The following is a 19,566-nucleotide window of genomic DNA, read 5'->3' as shown; positions in this document are numbered from 1 at the left end:
ATTTTTAATTTTTATTATTTTCAACCGACTTCTAAAAAAAAGAGGTTATCAGTTTGGTATGTAATTTATTTTACATTATTGGAATTTAATTATTTTTGAGTATGATGATTTTTGATGATGATGTTTGTGTGTTTGTTCGCCAATTGCTTGAAAGCTAAAAGTCGTATTGAGATGATCATTTTTCATCTAAGTTAGGTACACTTCAAACTTAGGAAACAGTTTAAGTTTCATTAAAATGTGTCTACCGACCTCATCCGACGACTCCAAATATAGCAATCATTATAACTACATTATATAATCGTAAATCGACTTTTAAGTAGTCTAATATGTTGACTACGCAATTACTTTTAATTAATTTTTAGTGCATATATATATTTGACGGCGCCACTGTATTTTGAGAGCATCAAGAAACGTCAAATGCGGTTATGATATCAGATAGCAACCTTTTTTTAAATAATGGTGGTTTTGACGTCTCTTCGCTCTGACGCAACTTCAGTCTCTTTTGTAAGCGAAGTCAATCGGAAAACAATCCTTTTGCATCTCGCAGAAACAAAACGTGCCTGGTGGAGCGTCATTACCTGAGTTGATTGTATTACTGATAATATTTCGTTGTAATAGTTATTGGATATTGTAAAACAACCTCATACACGTGATTTTAATTCTCTTCGCCCGACAACCCACGATCGCTCGGCGGCCACATATGGGAACCAAAAATAATGATAACGGCAATGTGCCGTTATATTTTTTAAATAGTGTATTGTTTGAAGTCGGTTTTTCTTTTTGTTAAAATTTTTATTTATTTTTTGATTTTAAGTGACACCGACTCCAAATATAGCAATAATTATAACTACATTATATAGTCGTAAATCGACTTTTAAGTAGTCTAATATTTTTCATTTCATTTTACTTAGGAGGACTCTAAAAAATATGTTGAATACGCAATTATTTTTATTATTTTTTAGTGCATATTCATTTGTTTTAAAATACTGTTTTGTTAAAAGTCGGTTTTTCTTTTTGTAAAAATTTTTATTTATTTTTTGATTTTAAGTGAAGCTGATGTAGACTAATTTTTCTTAATATGTATAGATTAAGCGTTCCGTTTATATGAGGCAGAAACTACTTCGATGACAATTTCAAAGGAAACTTGCGAATAAAGTAAAAATGGACTTTCAAGGATCCATCGAAAGAGCTGTAATCGATCTCAGTAAAAAAACTTTGAAAAAGAGCTGATATATGTCGTACATCATATGACATCATATCACATACACAAAATTTGATTAAAGATAGTAAGAAATTCTGCCCCACATCGCACCCTAACTGTGAGCCTTATAGGAGTTCCATCACTACATAGTATTAAAACAAAGTCGCTTTCTCTGTCCCTATGTCTCTAAAACTACGCAACGGATTTTAATGCGGTTTTTTTTAATAGATAGTGTGATTCAAGGGCTTCCCCTTGTTGTTGTTGTTGTTGTTTGTGTATATAATACATGAACAATATAGTAAAGAAACACTGATAATTTTAGAAGTTTGCAATGTGATATCGTAAATAAACAAATTTTGTAGTATATTTAGTATCAGTATTGCACCCGTGCAAAAGCGGGGCGGGTCACTAGTTTATTATATTATTCGAATATGACAATTACATGAACATAACTACGTTACGGAAGGTGACTCAAATATCCAAATAACATATAAATAAAAGATTCGGCCGAGTATCGCTAACGTGCTTCTCAGAATTGTTCCGTTCCCTACCGTTCCGTTACTTTGTCATGGATCCTATGCTCAGAACCTTACCAAACTTACACCAAACTAGCTTAAAAGTATATTCTATATGATAAAAAAGAATCATTAAAATTGGTTGGCGCAATTTTGAGATATTCACCTATTTATCGCGCACATACATAATGCAAATTTATGACTTATATCGTTTTCATATGGATACCATCATCATTACTGAATAAAATTAAAATGAGACCCCACGGGAAGCACTACCTTACAAACAAAAAAATTATCAAAATCGGTACATCCGGTACAAAGTTATGAGGTAACAAACATAAAAAAAACAGACGAATTGATAACCTCCACCTTTTTGAAGTCGGTTGACAAATAATATATATGTCGTGTCTTCACACTTTGAAAATATTTCCCTTGTTACATTAACAGGGATGTTATGTCTCTTGTGCAGTGTCGGAATACTTGGCTTTGATATCGAGCATCATTCAGTTAGAAGGTAAAGCCAAATTGGCCATCTAAAAAGTTTGGCTTGATTTCTACCTCGCACAAACCTGTAGAACCGATACAACTTGGGAACCATTAAGAAACCTACACATCTTTTTAAGAAGGGCAACGCAAACGCGCATCTCCTGGTTTGCCATCAATGCTATAGAAAAAAACCTCGTTAATAGCCTGAGTCGAAATGGCCCAGTGGTTAGAACGCGTGCATCTTAACCGATGATTGCGGGTTCAAACCCAGGCAAGCACCGCTGATTCATGTGCTTAATTTGTCTTTATAATTCAACTCGTATTCGGCGGTGAAGGAAAACATCGTGAGGAAACCTGCATGTGACAAATTTCATAGAAATTCTGCCACGTGTGTATTCCAACAACCCGCATTGAAACAGCGTGGTGGAATACGTTCCAAACCTTCTTCTCTAAGGGAGAGGAGGCCTTTAGCCCAGCGGTGGGAATTTACAGACTGTTGTTGTAATGGCCTGACTTCACAAGTTAGGCACTAGACGAGGCAGTGACGATATAATCCTTTAAGGATATATATCTCTAAAGACCGGAAACCCACTTGCAATCCCCCTGGTGTTGCAGATGTCCATGGGCGTAACACTTTCCGTCAATTGAGCCTCCGTTTTTATCACATAAAAAATAGTGACACGCCCCACGAGAAGACAATTCCACAGATTATTTACAGAAATCTATGAATACTTTTATTGTGACGCACTAGAAATATTTGGCATAGAACTCGAATGAGTCCACTCGATCGTCCACTCGTATGATGTTTCACTGATTTATCTTTATCACGTACTTAATACTATGTTAATGCACTCTACAGACATTGTAAGTATGATGTATTATTGTTTGACTAGACAAAGAATGGTAGGGCTTTGTGCAAGCCCGTCTGGGTAGCTTACCACCCACTCATCAGATATTCTGCCGCCTAACAACAGTACCCAGTATTTTTGTGTTCCGGTTTGAAGGGTGAGTCAGTGTAACTACAGACACAAGGGACATAACATCTTAGTTCCCAAGTTTGGTGGCACATTGACGATGTAAAGAATAGTTAATATTTCTTACAGCGTCATTGTCTATGGGTGATTGAGACCACTCACCATCAGGTGGCAAATGATCTGATCAAGCAAAATACCAGCCAGCCAGTTGCGTGAATACATCCTCAATATTCAAGATATTTTTCAGATGCAATTCAATTCGAAAGTGTCATTAGCTGAAGCTTAAATCAACAAACTCACGCGCTCGGGCAACTGCGAAATCGACTGGACAAACAATGTCTGGCCTCTGCAAATATTCTTGGTTCCATTTGGGTTTTTTCAATTGGAAATATCTCTGAGCCAAATCAAAAGTATTCTTCATAAATAATTTATAGTGAACTAGTAATCGCTTACGGCTTTACTTAGTTTTAGGGTGTTGCGTGTCATTTATTAGGCAAAAAATGTAGCCTACCTGTATGTCCTTCCTTGGAGCTCAAAATTGCTTCATACCAAATTACATTCATCCTAATAAAAGCATTCTTGTCATTATTCCATATGATCATTATAAAGTAACATTATTTATTAAGTATTCAATGAATAATCATAACAAAGTCGCTCACCGCTAGCTGTCCCTATGTATGCTTAGATCCAGAGGCGGATTTATAAATTTGCTGTTACTAGGCTATTCAATTTTTAAAGAAAGAAAGAAAGAAAAGAAATAAAGAAAGAACACTTTTATTTGGGACCGTACAAAAATATCAAAATATATATAAGTTACTTCAAAATTAGAAATAAATAAAAAAAAAGGTAACCAAGGAAAAACAACTTAAATTACTATTAACATTTACACGAAAAAACATTAAAAAAAGGTAAGATACAAAAAAAGGGTTAAAAGAAACAAAAAAAAAAATTCTATATTACAATAGGCGTGGACACCTAATGCTGGTTTTCAATGGTACCCTTTTTGATAACTACTGACGGGCGGTGACCAAGTTATAATGCGAGTACTTACATTAATATAAATTTTTGCCACCCTGCTGACTTTTGAAATTCAATGCTTTAGTTTAGTTCACAATCATATTGATTACATTTATTCTGAAATTGCAACTTTGTGATCAGTGTTGTATCGTCCTCATTACATCGGCTTTTTCCCGTTAATGATATGATTATAAATTAGGTGATATGATATGATTTTTTTTCTATAGGATAATAACAAATTTGGGCTAAATTTGCCGCCTAAGGCTCCAGCCTACTTAGTCTATTGGTAAATCCGCCACTGCTTAGATCTTTAGAATTACACAACGGATTTTGATGCGATCTTTTCTAAGAGATAGAGTGATTCGAGATGAAGGTTTCTGTATATAAAACATGTAAAATATAGTAAAGAAACAAGAAAAAATCTGTAGTATACTAAGTAAGCCGTCACAAAGTCCAGGTCACATTTTCAAATTCAATCATTGTTGCGTTGTAGAGAGATTTATAACATCCATGAAACGTGTAATGTCCCACACGTAACACAACTGATACAGTTGAATACTTGGACGACTTAATTAATGAAGTGGGTGGAAGATAACGAGCGGTTGCAGCCAAGATATGCGCAGACGCAAGGGAGCCAAAAGGTGTGGCGTGAGGTTATTTAAAACAAACACCTTAATTGTGGGATAAATAATCATTTTTATGAATGAACATGAACAGCTTCGCACGAATAATGGTACAAGCCCTTGCTGATTTCGTTTGAGAATCGTTGTGTACATAAAATTCGGAAGATATTTTTAACTTTGCCGATTCATAAATTAGACTAACTTGTTGGGAAAACATTAATAAATAAAGCATATTATTAAAATACAACATAATATAGTAAAGTAAAGTAAAGTAAAGTAAAGTAACAGCCTGTAAATTACCCACTGCTGGGCTAAGGCCTCCTCTTCCATTAAGGAGAGGGATTGGAATATATTCCACCACGCTGTTCCAATGCGGGTTGGTGGATTACACATGTGGCAGAATTTTTATGAAATTTGTCACATGCAGGTTTCCTCACGATGTTTTCCTTTACCGCTGAGCACGAGATGAATTATAAATACAAATTAAGCACATGAATCAGCGGTGCTTGCCTGGATTCGAACCCACAATCATCGGTTAAGATGCACGCGTTCTAACCACTGGGCCATCTCTGCTCTTAACATAATATATAATATAGATGACAAAAATTATGGAGCTAATTTATTTAAATTTTTTGAATGTTGAAAAAGATAAACTACTAAGTTTTTTTTCGATTCTTTTTTAACTAATAAAGCTCTGTAAAATGACGATACAAAAGTGCTTTTAAAAGATTATTTGAATAAAGTATATTTAGATTTTGTGCCAATGGCTAAGTATAAAAAAGCCTATGTTTTCCTTATTCTAAGTTTATTTCTTCATCTCGAATATCATCAAATTCGATTTAGTTAGCAGTGAAAGCGTTACTACTACTATAGATACTTACTATAAGATTACTTTTACATTGTTATATTAGAAATAATGAACTATTTGTCGTTTTTATGACCTATCTTGGGGTTCAAGCTCACTGCATACCAAATTTCAGTAAATTCAATTCCATAAATTATCCGTGAAAGCGCCATAACAGAGTTACTTTCAAATCATCATTACATGGTATAAAAAAGTCGCTTACAGACACTTATATCTTTAAAATAACTTTTATAGAACGTGATTAAAAACACAAACTACAACTTATAAGACCAAAGCAAATCATATAACGAACACAATAGTGCCAAACAAAATAGTGTTGCATTGTCAAAAGGCATGTAACATTGATCCTGCGCATGTTTTTTGAGCCGAGATGGACCAGTGGTTAGAATCGTGCATCTTAACCTATGATTGCAGGTTCAAACCCAGGCAAGAACCATTAAATATTCAAGTGTTTTAATTTGTGTTTATAATTCTTCTCGTGCTCGGCGGTGAAGGAAAACGTAGTAAGGAAACTTGCATGTGTCTAATTTCATAGAAATACTGCCACGTGTGTATTTTACCAACCAGCATTGGAACAGTATGGTGAAATATGTTCCAACCCTTCTCCTCAATGGGAGAGGAGGCCTTAGCCCAGCAGTGGGAAATTTACAGGCTGTTGTTGTTATGTATTTTCTTCGGTCGTGGAAGGTCCATTACATGATGACAATGAAGTAATAGAAAGTGTATTTGTAAATCTATGATAATGTGATGATAATCATGAAAATGGACATTAAAACTTCGAAAAACGGACATAGGCTTTTTGCCTAGCACATGACGACCAACCCATAAAACGAAAGAAGCTGCGGGTATAACTAGTATGCATATACATATGTACATAATATGTATAAATAAGGAACGTGTGCATCACGCGAGTGAGACGTGATTCTATTAATATTATCCAAATTTAGCTTAACGATACGACATCTACGGCTTGACACGAACATAATATGTTACTAGCAACGCGACCCGGCTTCGCACGTGTACGATACATATAGGTATATAAGTATATATACAGTCGGGGTAAGAAAAATCGGTGGTAGCTTAACTTAATTGTAAAATGACGATTCAAAAGGGCTTGTAAAATCTACTTGAATAAAGTTTATTTTGATTTTGCAATGTGTAATACAAGGAATGGTTATATCTTACAGTGTCAATGTGTATGGATGGTGACCACTTATCGTCAGGTTACACAAATCCACGAAGACGACCTTCACACTTGTAAATCAAAGTTGTTTTTTCACAAGGATAATAAATTAATGATACATGCAGTTTCATCAAAGGTACGGACGAGCTAATACTACCCAATGGTAAGTGATCACCACCGCCCATCGAGCTCTTTAAGAAATATGAATCATAGCTTATTCTAATCATTTATTATCCCGCTGAGTTTCTTTCGCCGGTTCTTCTCAGGTCTGAGTTTCGAAATTCCGAACCGGTGGTAGATTTTTTGACTATCAATAAGAAAGTGTAATCACTTCTATTTTGAATAAAGATTTATGACTTTTTGAGCTAACATCAGCAATGCGCCCCCACAAAAGAATTATAGATCATAATAGCACAACATTTATTAACATAACAATTAATAACATTAAATGCTAAAATATATACAAATATGAACTAAATCTAGTTACTGTACAAAATGGAATGGTAGCAAGAATGAATCGCATTTCTGATCCTCTGGGCAAAAAACGAACCAGCCCTCCTGTTACCAGTGGAGACAATGAAGCGAGGTGTTATACTTTTGATGAAGCTTTTTGCACCACTACTCCAAGGGCCAAGTGGTTCGACAGCAAATGGAACAAAAAAGTAATTTGATAATCCCCACACATGGGAATTAAAATGTTATGTCCCTTGTATAGTTACAAATCTATACCGATGATGACCCATTTGTAGGGCCACCTTATAAAAAAAATATAGTATTCTTAATGTAAGCTTTAAATTTATTCATTGGAATATGTGAAAGTATCCGACAGATTATATAGAGACGAATGTTTGGCCCTTTATAACGTGACGTTTGCCGAAGCGTTATATTTTTTAATCCGTTAGGCTGTTTACACACATCTGAACCGATGCTGTCACCTTTGTGTTGAATCCTAATGTTATAACTGCGAAAGTTTGTTTGATTGTTTGTAAGGATTTCACGTCTTTTGTTTAAGTATTGATTTATTTTTTTAAGCAGAGAAAATCTTCATAGATACCCGACTCCTGGGGATGTCGGTTTATGTGAGATTGTACTCACTAAAAACCCTGCGATGTCCGCCATCAGCACGGAAATGGAGAGGCTGCGGGATCGCTTTAGCAGCACGACCGCTGCCCCAGGATTTCATTTCCCGAGCTACTCAAACTATCGTTATGAAATCTAAACTCCTATACTAATATTATTAATGTGAAAGTCTGTTTTTTTTATGGAATAGGTTGGCGGACGAGCATATAGGGCACCTGATGGTAAGTGTCACCATCACCCATAGACAATGACGCTGTAAGAAATATTAAATATTCCTTACATTTAATGCGCCACCAACCTTGGGAACTAAGATGCTATGTCCCTTGTGCCTGTAGTTACTGGCTCACTCACCCTTCAAACCGGAACACAACAATACTGCGTACTGTTGTTTAGAGGTAGAATAACTAATGAGTGGGTGGTACCTACCCAGGCGGACTTGCACAAAGCCCTACAGTTTGTCTGTCTGTCGCTGTTTCAAAACTAATATCACACAATTTATAACAAATGCATAATGCAACAAATCTATTCGTGATATATCGTGATACCTCAGCGGAGCCGTTTACAGAACCTTATCTTCACACGTCTAGATAATCTGACAAAGCTAATCGCGTAAAAAAAAAATACACGCACTCTGGTAAATTAGTTTGACGTCTGTTAAGTGTCAATCGTAGCTGTCACGCACAGCAAGATAATGAAGCTAGCTTTATTAGTACTACTTTTTTACAAGGTACTACACTTTAAAAAGGTCTTAAAAAAGTCCAGAATGGTATATGTTAGGAATAACCTACAATAATCATTTTTATCCTTTCCTTTTTACGAAAAATAATGGCTTAATTTTAAAACAATACAGCATTAAACCTTATCCAATTAAGTAAGTACATTAGTACAATAAATATAGATCAATATGATTGCTTACAACATGTAAATTTGATGAATATTTTTGTAGATATTACGGATTTAAAATGCAAGGATATAGCGGTTTTTACTGTTAACAAAAAAGCTGTAAATGTTGTAAGACATTCTTAGCACATTTATTTAGAGGATTCCACCGGTGCGAAGCCGGGGCGGGTCACTAGTATGTAATATAAATAATAATCTAAGCTTCTTGTGTCAGCTGCCTTATTCGGTTCCCGCGCTTTTGACGTTTGGAATGTTAAGCCACAGATGAGAAATGACTTCCAAACGGAAATCGAGTTTTGTATTCGATTTGCTTTTATGTTTTATAAATGTTTTAACTGTCATAGATTCGAAATTTAAATTAAAACTGTATAATGTTGTAAGCCGCTATCTATATTAAAAACGGTGTTCGAATTTTTTTTTTTTAAATTATGAAATGAAGTAAGGTTTTTTTTTTTGTATAAGTCAAGTAAATGAGGCACCTGATAGCAAGTGTTAATTATGAAGACAACTTTGAAGTATTTTAATAAATTTAGTAAAAATCATTATTATATTTTAATTATTTAATTTATATATATTTGTAAAAAAGAATAATAAAAATTATTATTTTAATAGTCTAGCCACTAGACCAATGAAACAGAGACGCCAGTTCACTTTATAGCATTTGCACTTAGTCTGTAAACATATAACATTTTTAAACTAAGAATTTATGCATATTGTTTAAAAAGAAAAACAAAAGTCAATAAACTAATTTACAATCGCAGTGGAGGTCGACCTATTATCATTGTATATCGAGGAGTACGAACGTTAACACGAGGAATGTTAATTTTATTAATTTTAATCAATTAATTCATATTTATAAGCTTTTTTTATCTTTAACCTGGATTTGTTATTTTATGCCTTTGCCTTCTGTCATATAAAGTTATTTAAGGTATTTAACTGTTCATGATTTATTTTATTTGAAACTGTGTTTGACATTAAGTTTAAATATTTAATTGGCTGAATTAAGTAAGACCTAAGCTTGATTGAAATTTGCTATTTTTTTTTATTATTTCGTGTAGTAATGCAGGATGGTAATTGGACGACACAATAGTATACGAAGACTACATGCCTTTTTAGTTAGTATTTTGAAGTACCAGAGCGCACTAGGTGTCCTCGCAAAAGTTGCGTTTTGCCAGTAAGAAAAAAAATGGCTGCTGAGTGCAGCATGTTATACATTATACAGCCAATTAACAGATAAAAAAAGATTTATTATTTCATTCATCGCCTCTTCAAATTAAAGCAAATATTTAAAAAAAGATTTCTTCATGTAAAACTGACAAGACACAATTCCATTTATTTGTAAAATAATTACTTGTCAATTCGAACGTATATCAATTCGAATCAATCAAGACTCCTGTCAATATGACGGCTTTTATTTCTTGTCTTTTATTTCGAAATACTGGTAAAGGGGTAACCTTATGATAAATATTAGAAACAATAACAAATACTTTATTTTTATTATAGATGATGATCCAAACATGTTGAAACTTCTTAAATGAAGATATAAGATTTAAATACAGCTTTAGAAATAGTCAAAAACAAACAGTTCAATGCCTCTTTCTCCTATTTGCCGACAAACCGGCTTTATTTTCTTTATTTAGCTATGTTACCAATAAAATAAAAGCGGTCAAATGCGAGAGAGATTTGCTCAGGAAGGGTTCCATAGCAGCAAGTGACGTATATAAATATGAAGGTTATTAAAATATAAAAGATTTTTTTGTAAGAGCCGAGATGGCCCCGTGGTTAGAACGCGTGCATCTTAACCGATGATTGCGGGTTCAAAGTTTCAAACCCAGGCAAGCACCACTATATATATATGCTTAATTTGTGTTTATAATTCGTCTCATGCTCGGCGGTGAAGGAAAACATCGTGAGGAAACCTGCATGTGTCTAACTTCATCGGAATTCGGTCACATGTGCATTAAACCAACTTGCACTGCAACAGCGTGGTAGAATATGTTCCAAACCCTCTCCTTAATGGAAAAGGAGGCCTTATCTCAGCAGTGGGAAATGTACAGGCTGTTACTTTACTTTACTTTAAAAGTTTTTGTAGTTCGTTGTAATTTTGATCGATGCATTCATAATAGTGTAGTAAATACTTATACATAGATTACACTTATGGGTTTTATGAAAAAAATATATTGACTTTCAGTTCTGTGTATGGGGAGACTCCGAAATTTATTGTTTTTATTTTTATATGAACATCTTAATGCAGTTCACAGAATACATCTCCGTCGCTCAGCAGTACAGTTGTTATTATTTCAGAAGGATGTGACTGTAACATAAGGACAGACAGACATAACGGATTCATGAGGGTTCCTTTTTTGTCATTTGGCTACGGAACCCTAAAAACCGTAGAAGATAAACAAAAACATAAATTATAATGATTATTGCCGAATTTAGACGCCTCGGCGACATAATAAAAGATTATTTTAATTAAGTTAATAAACATGACATAAATAATTGAATAGGTCTTAATTAAAATATATTTACACTTATATATAATCAAAATTTCACTTAGTTACTTATATATAAACAAGGGTGCAATGCTGATACTAAATATACTACAGAATGTCTTACAACGTTCACAGTCTTTCAGTAGTTAGACAATACAAACCGCTATGTCCCTACTTTAAATCTGTATTACCTTCATTTAAATTACATGCTAGAAAGGCCATACTGATCTATATTGAATGCACAATGTATTTAAGTTACTTAATTGGATAAGAATTAATGCTGCATTACTTAAAATCGAAGATAAACCATTGTTTCTGGTTATTTTGGGTTATCTAATAGATACTCATGTATCGCGGACTCTTTTGAATTTTTTTTAAGGAGTACATACTCGTATTATTTAAATTATATAAGAAAATATCATTGACCCAAAATCAGAAGGATTGTTGATTAATCGATGCGATATCGTTACGAAGATTTTTGACTTATCTACCGACGAATACTAATTAGTGTGACACTGGCATACTGACCTAAGGGTTAATAAAAAGCCAGAGATTACACGTAGTGACCTATGTGTGCACTGGCTGATACCTACGGGTTTGGTTGCCTGGAAACAGAGTATATTTTCAACCGACTTCAAAAAGGAGGAGGTTATGAATTCGTATGTATTTTTTTTTATGTTTGTTACCTCATTACTTTTTACTGGGTGGACCGATTTTGATAATTTTTTTTTTGTTTGATAGGTGGTGCTTCCCGTGGGGTCCCATTTTAATTTTATTTTTTTCCGATGATGGTATCCGTATGAAAACGACATAAGTCTTAAATTTGCATTATGTATATGCGCGACAAATAGGTAGGTGAATAACTGAAAATACTGGATCAATCAAGGGGCTCGTATCGCTTCTTTCTTTTGATTGTTGGGGCAAGGGCACCGTGGCTGACATCGGCTCCAAATATAACAATTACTATAACTACGCTAAATAATCGTAAATCGAATTTTAAGTAGTCTAATATTTTTCATTTCATTTTACTTAGGAGGACTCTAAAAAATATGTTGAATACGCAATTATTTTTATTACTTTTTATTGCATATTCTTTTGTTTTAAGTCGGTTTTTCTTTTTGTTAAAATTGTTATTTATTGTAACAATCCGTATACGTGTCACTGCTTGTTTTATGCCTTTCCTTTTCGAGGAAAAGGCTTGGTGTGTATCATCAAGTTGCTCCAGTTCAGGTTGGTTTACACGTGGAAAATATTTCATTCGACCGTTCAAAATAATTATATTCCAAAACGTTTTTGTTTTAAAGAATAAAAATAAACACTTCTAAGATGATATTACATCTTGGGAATGAAACGATCGCCTCCAGGGCGTTCTCAATAGAAATATTTAAATTTTCTTTCGCCTATTCTTCGCAGGTCTGAGGTGTTTCTTTCGTTAGACTACCTGTGGAAGATTTTTTCTGCACAATCAAAGTTAAGTCTAAGGGCGTTGAAACACTTGTTCCTTGGAATAGCAGTGCCAAAACCTTCATTAAACGTATAACACCTCGCATCATTGTCATCACTGCTGTGGAGTTCTGGTACATTTTTTTGGCCAGAGGATCGGAATTAGCTAGCATTCTTGCCACCATTCCACGTGGTCATGATTTATAGGTATTTTTTATTTATTTATAATTAAGGCCTTACTGTTAATAGTTCTAACAGTGTAAATAAATGATTTATTTTTAGTAAATGTAATGTTACTATATCGAATAAAGATTTTTACTTTGATTTTGACTTTTGATCTCATGAGTATAATCGTACTGTTGCCTTCCATTCACGAAATGAATGATTTACACTAATTAAGCACATGAAAATTTTGAAGCATTGGGTCATCACGATCATCTTGGGAAATATTTAAACAAAATATTCGTAATCTCAAAGTTTTGTCCAAATAATTTAGTGTGATGATATGTATTGAAGTGTTTAATAGCGTTTATAATTGGCGTTTTAAATGGTATCTCAGTTGCCATTGTAAAACAGGTCAGCGACATCAATTAAGAATACAGAATATATATTTTGTCATACAACTTAAAGCAACCTGGCGGTGACTCGAAATATTAGTCTCTTATTTGAAAATATGTCTTTGTCCCATTTGCAATTGGGGCCTTTGAATTCTTGGACACTGAATGCATTGAAAACCTCATCAACTTCACTGGTAACAGGAGTTCCATACTTTGGGATGCTTCTGATGATAGTTTGTATTCCGGGAAATAGGATCTACATTGGGAATTTCTTAGATTAAACCCAATTCAACCAATTGTTTGACGACCTCCGTGGTCGAGTTGTGTGTACACCGGTTTTCATGGATACGCCACTACGAGGTCCCAGATTCGATACCCGGCCGATTCGCTGCAGAAAATTCATTAGTTTTCTACATTGTCTTGGGTCTGAGTGTTTGTGGTATCGTCGTTACTTCTGATTTTCCATAACACAAGCGCTTTAGCTACTTACATTGGGATCAGAGTAATGTATGTGATGTTATCCAATATTTATTTATTTATAATGTATCCATACTCCTAAACCAGAAATACAATCCATATTCCCTTCAAATCAACTAATTACACTATCGACAAGTGAAAGTCTATTACTATAGTGAAACGGCATAGCAACATGCGCACGCGCCGATCGCGTGGCAATACAAGGAATAAGTATTTAGTTTACGAGATAACCGGTCCAGCTGACCGCCGCGTGGTTACAACACGATCGTGTCAAGTGTGAGTTGGGAAATATTCACGGAGTGTTTATTTGTGTGTGTGTTTTCAATTGACCTTGAGATTTCATAAATTTCTAATACTCTTTATGGAGTTCATTAATATCTATCCAATTTAAATTCACAATTAGTTAATATCAGGCAATGATATTCTAATAAACAGATATGTTATACCCATACTAAACAAGAGAAAATAGTGTGCCGCGCCGGAGACCGTTTATTTTACGTTTCGTTACAAGTAAAAAGGATAGCTTGATAAAAACAATAAGTAAAAGGGATAACTAGATGTATTAATTACGCAAAACGTATTACTACGTAATTATTATGTATTATAACGTATTACTGGCATAATTATGATGAAAACGACTAAAGGCTAACGTCCCAATTAGGACGTTTCCTAGTCTTCACCTTTTGCGCGTTAATGACATATCTGTTTAATAGAACATCATTGATATCAGGTAAAAAACGGATATACATTGGCATTTTAGCTTCAGTGTCCATTGTCTATCGTCACGACACGACAGTTCGGATAAGTACCGGTGTGAGGTCCTCTTATTCGGTCAGTTTTTTACTTTCCAACATGGCCTTACATCACACCCTCAAATCAACAATTTTTTTTATAAAAATCCACATTAAAATCCACAGCTTAGTTAAATGGATATGCGTATTTAATGGATGAGCGTACAGAAGAGAAGGTACGCACTAATACTCCAACAAAATGGTTGACATTGATTTGATAGAAAGAAACAGTAATGTGCATTTAAGGAATTGCTGAATTGCAATTTATAAATGAGAATCTTTATTACAACTTTCTCACCATCAAAATATTGTCTAAGCTTATACCGCAAGAAAACCCTACAATATATCTAGAAAAAAATAATTCGAGAGTACTTTAAAATATATGTTCTTTTATAAATTACCTTTTATACATCAACATACTGTGTCAATCAAGGGGCTCGTATCGCTTCTTTCTTTTGATTGTTGAGGCGCGTGCCCGTGGCTGACACCGGCTCCAAATACAACAAAATTGATATTACATTAAATAATCGTAAATCGACTTTTAGATACAACAACAAACAACAACGGCCTTTAAATTCCTACTGCTGGGCTAAAGGCCTCCTCTCCGTTTGAGGAGAAGGTTTGGAACATATTACACCACGCTGTTCCAATGCGGGTTGGTGGAACACACATGTGGCAGAATTTCTATGAAATTTGTCACATGCAGGTTTCCTCGCGATGTTTTCCTTCACCGCTGAGCACGAGATGAATTATAAAGACAAATTAAGCACATGAATCAGCGGTGCCTGCCTGGGTTTGAACCCGCAATCATCGGTTAAGATGCACGCGTTCTAACCACTGTGCCATCTCTGCTCTTTAATCGACTTTTAGGTAGGCAATATTTTTCATTTCATATTAAGCGAACGAAAAAAAATTGAATACGTAATTTGTTTTTTTTTATTTTCAATGCACATTAATTTGTTTTGAAATAGTGTTTTGTTTGCAGTCGGTTTTTCTTTCTGTTAAAATTTTAATTTATTAAAACTAAACTTATACTCTATCGTTAGAAATTATTAAACGTATGTACTAATATTGTTAAGCTGAGTTCGTTTTATTCAGCACTTTCAATGTTAAATAGGCTATTTATAGCGGAAAGTGTATCGATGAAAATGATTTAAAATTGACGGAAAATCATTCCTTTAGAGAGCTTCCCTTGCGTGCGCTACATAGTTAAAGTTTCCCAACAATAATGTCTGACAACATTTGTAATACGGCCAAATTTAAACCAGTTGCTAGTGTTTAATAACATATAGACGACCTCCATGGTCGAGTGGTGTGTACACCGGTTTTGGTACGCCACTCTGAGGTCCCGGGTTCGATTCCCGGCCGAGTCGATGTAGATTACCATTAGTTTTCTATGTTGTTTTGGGTCTGGGAGTTTGTGGTACCGTCGTTACTTCTGATTTTCATAACACAAGTGCTTCAGCTGCTTACATTGGGATCAGAGTAATGTATGTGATGTTGTCTCATATTTATTTAACAAAATATAAATGCCTCATTCCGATTAAAGGACTATGACATAAAGATTTCTAAGATACACTATGTTATATCGTTGTGTGAAAGTCAGTTATCGTAAGTATTTGTAATAGCGAATGATTCTTTTCATTACAAAATTCATGTAAATAAATGATTCACGTTTATGAATAACAGTTAAATCTATTATTTTATGAAGTTTTCCTCGAGGAAAGGTAGGATTAAATGCTACAAATTCGGAAATGTACTTTAATCCCTACTATGTGTGGAGATAATTTGAGTCCCGGGTATAGATTTCTCGGGATAAAAAAGCGTTTGAGTAAAACATCTCTAAAAATTTCATATTAATAATATTCAAAAGCTTAGTTATTTATATTGACGAATTAAGGGATTGTTAATATTTCTAACAGCGCCCATGTTTATGAGCGGTGGTGACCACTTAACATCAGGTGGCTCATTTACCGGGTCATAATATACGTAATGATTTAAATATATACTCATCTTTACTATGTATCTTCGTCCCTTATAATAGCACAACGAAACAAATGATAATAAATAATACAAAAAAAAGAATCATCAACCTTTTTAAATATATATAAATATAATAATATGAGACAACATCACATACATTACTCTGATCCCAATGTAAGTAGCTAACGCACTTGCGTTGCGGAAAATCAGAAGTAACGATACCACAAACACCCAGACTCAATACAACATAGATAACTAATGGTAATCTACATCGACTCGGCCGGGAATCAAACCCGGGACCTCAGAGTGGCGTACCCATGAAAACCGTACACACCACTCGACCATGGATGTCGTCGAAATTTAAAATATTTAATTCTAAATGGTTATTACTCTAATTTATATCATATTATTATTTGTTTTCTTTTTTTTTTAATTAATATCCATTATAACTGTTTATATCATTAGGCAGTTCGAGTCACATTCCTTAGCTCAGAAATAACACGCTCACGCATAAAAAAAAGGTACCTGACGTGACATTTTCTCACAAAAACTTCTTAAACTAACACAATTCATATTTGGTAAGTAAATACTATTTAAAAGGGCGGAAGCTGATTTTAACTTATTGACGAAATAAAAAAAAGATTTTTTTTTTATGGAATAGCTTGGCGGACAAGCATTAGGGCCACCGGATGATAAGTGGTCACCATCACCCATAGACAATGACACTGTAAGAAATATTAACTATTCCTTACATAGTCACTGCGCCACCAACCTTGGGAACTAAGATGTTATATGTCCCTAGTGCCTGTAGTTATACTGGCTCACTCACCCTTCAAACCGGAACACGACAATACTTCGTACTGTTGTTTAGCGGTAGAATATCTGATGAGTGGGTTGTTCCTACGGAGGCGGGCTTGCACAAAGCACTACCTCCAAGTGAAGATTAAACCAATTACAAGCTCAACAGGCATAATAACTTAGTTTCCAAAGTTAGGAATGCATTAGAGATGCAACGAATGATTAAAAAACAGCCCCCCACTACTTACTCCATTGGCCACTAATGACTTTAAAAAAAAAACTAAATTGTCATTTGATAATCAAAACCGAATTAAAAAAAATAATCGTCACGTCATAATCGACGTCTATACTCAATTTTACTCAATAATTTCATTCGCGTTCTGACTTCCATTTGCTATTTAATTGGCTGCCATTGACCTTAATTAATTGATTATAAATTTACTATACATTAATTCGAGAGACAGGTAAAACTAGGCTCAGCTGGATGACACTTTGACATTATGACATAAAAAAATAAATAAAATTAATTATTTTTTTATATTGACGTTTATGTGTTTTGCTGTTGTTGCCTCCGTTGACCTCTAATCAACCCCTAAAACGCGAACGAAGCCGCCTATAACGAATAGTTATTTCTATAATCGTAACAGTATATACTGCGTTGAAATTATAATAACATACGTGAATAAGTATGATATATATTGCTACGTCCAATGATATTCTAGTAAACATATATGTCATTAACGCGCAAAAAGTGAAGACTAGAAAACGTCCTAATTGGGACGTTTGCCTTTAGTCGTTTTCATCATAATTATGCCAGTAATACGTTATAATACATCATAATTATGTAATAATACGTTTTACGTAATTAAAACATCTAGTTATCCCTTTTACGTATTGTTTTTATCAAGCTATTCTTATTACTTGTAACGAAATGTAAAATAAACGGTCCCCGGCGCGGCACACTTTTTTCTGTTGTTTAGTATGGGTATAACATATCTGTTTATTAGAATATCACTGGCTACGTCTCCGTTCATTAGAGTTGAATCTTTCGGAAGATATATTTTTAATAATTATAAATAATAACTTAATACAGAAATCTCATTTGATTCCATTTAGAATGACAACTATAAACAATACTATAAAAAAAACCAACGCCTGTCAATATTTTTTCTTTAAAACGCAATATTGTTTAATTATAAATAAATTGTTAGTACATATAATAAGCGATCTTATTTTTTTTATAAGAAGTTCTTATATATTCATTTACAAATAGAAAGCTACAAATACATTAAAGGTTTGTTAAAAACTTATGACAAAAAAAAATTATGTTACGATTTAATACAAGAAAATTTAAATATGAAATATGTACGCCTTTTTGATGTTTATCTCTTTCAAACGTGTTTTGCCTTTTGGCTCCATTATGTTACTCAATTTGAAATTAGAATGACAATAGCATTTAATTTTTACATACCTTCTATTTCGTTTTCTTTACGGCCGAAGCAGTGGTGTTATGGGAATAGTTTATAAGTCCTTAATTAATTCTTGATCTTTCTTAATTAAGCACACAAAACATAACAAATCAAATATATGAAATAATTTTTAATTTTTTTCAGAATAAACTTTATTGTTATTAACACTTGTGTTTAACTTGTTTACGAAATATCGAAAAATATTTAAATGGTATTACGAAATTAAGTAATAAATATTGGCAATAAGAAAAGTTAATATTTATAATTCATACGATAAACTAAATAAAACTGATGCAAATAAAACTTATAACTACAGTGCCGTAACACCTTTCTCTAACGCCTACGTTACTGCACTAAAATCTAAATTAACATCAAAAATGTTGTCGGTTCATTCATCGTTGGTTATTGGTTTTCAAATACCTTGCCAGATTAATTTTAAGCGATTTTAATTGAATCTTTTAAATAATCTTATATTCTCTATTCAACAGCAAGGATTAAATATTTTCGAGGCTTAACAATTATTTAAATTTGAAATTAAATTTAAGTATTGCCAGTATTATTATCAAAAAATATTTGAATTATTGTTGATTTTTTTTCTATGAAAATGTTATAATGCAATATTCTGATTTTAATTTTTTCTGATATTTAATATGTGTTACAAATTCAAATTTATAGCTGCATAATAAATAATTTAAATAAAATTAATTTA

General features: G+C 33.5%; 1 protein-coding gene across 1 annotated transcript in view; it reads right to left on the bottom strand.

Annotated features, from left to right (window-relative positions):
- The window catches only part of LOC124541474 (protein phosphatase 1 regulatory subunit 3C), a 60,260-nt gene extending 41,318 nt beyond the window's left edge, over window positions 1-18,942 (bottom strand). Inside the window, exon 1 of the mRNA XM_047119388.1 lies at window positions 18,860-18,942. The gene's annotated coding sequence lies outside the window, so the exon portion shown is untranslated. The remainder of the gene's footprint in view (window positions 1-18,859) is intronic.
- Between the last annotated feature and the right edge of the window lie 624 nt (window positions 18,943-19,566).

The sequence above is a fragment of the Vanessa cardui genome, chromosome 28 (genome assembly GCF_905220365.1).
Source record: "Vanessa cardui chromosome 28, ilVanCard2.1, whole genome shotgun sequence".
NCBI classification, from domain to species: domain Eukaryota; kingdom Metazoa; phylum Arthropoda; class Insecta; order Lepidoptera; family Nymphalidae; genus Vanessa; species Vanessa cardui.
Note: the sequence above shows the minus strand (reverse complement) of the source record. Positions and strands in the feature narration are given on the sequence as shown.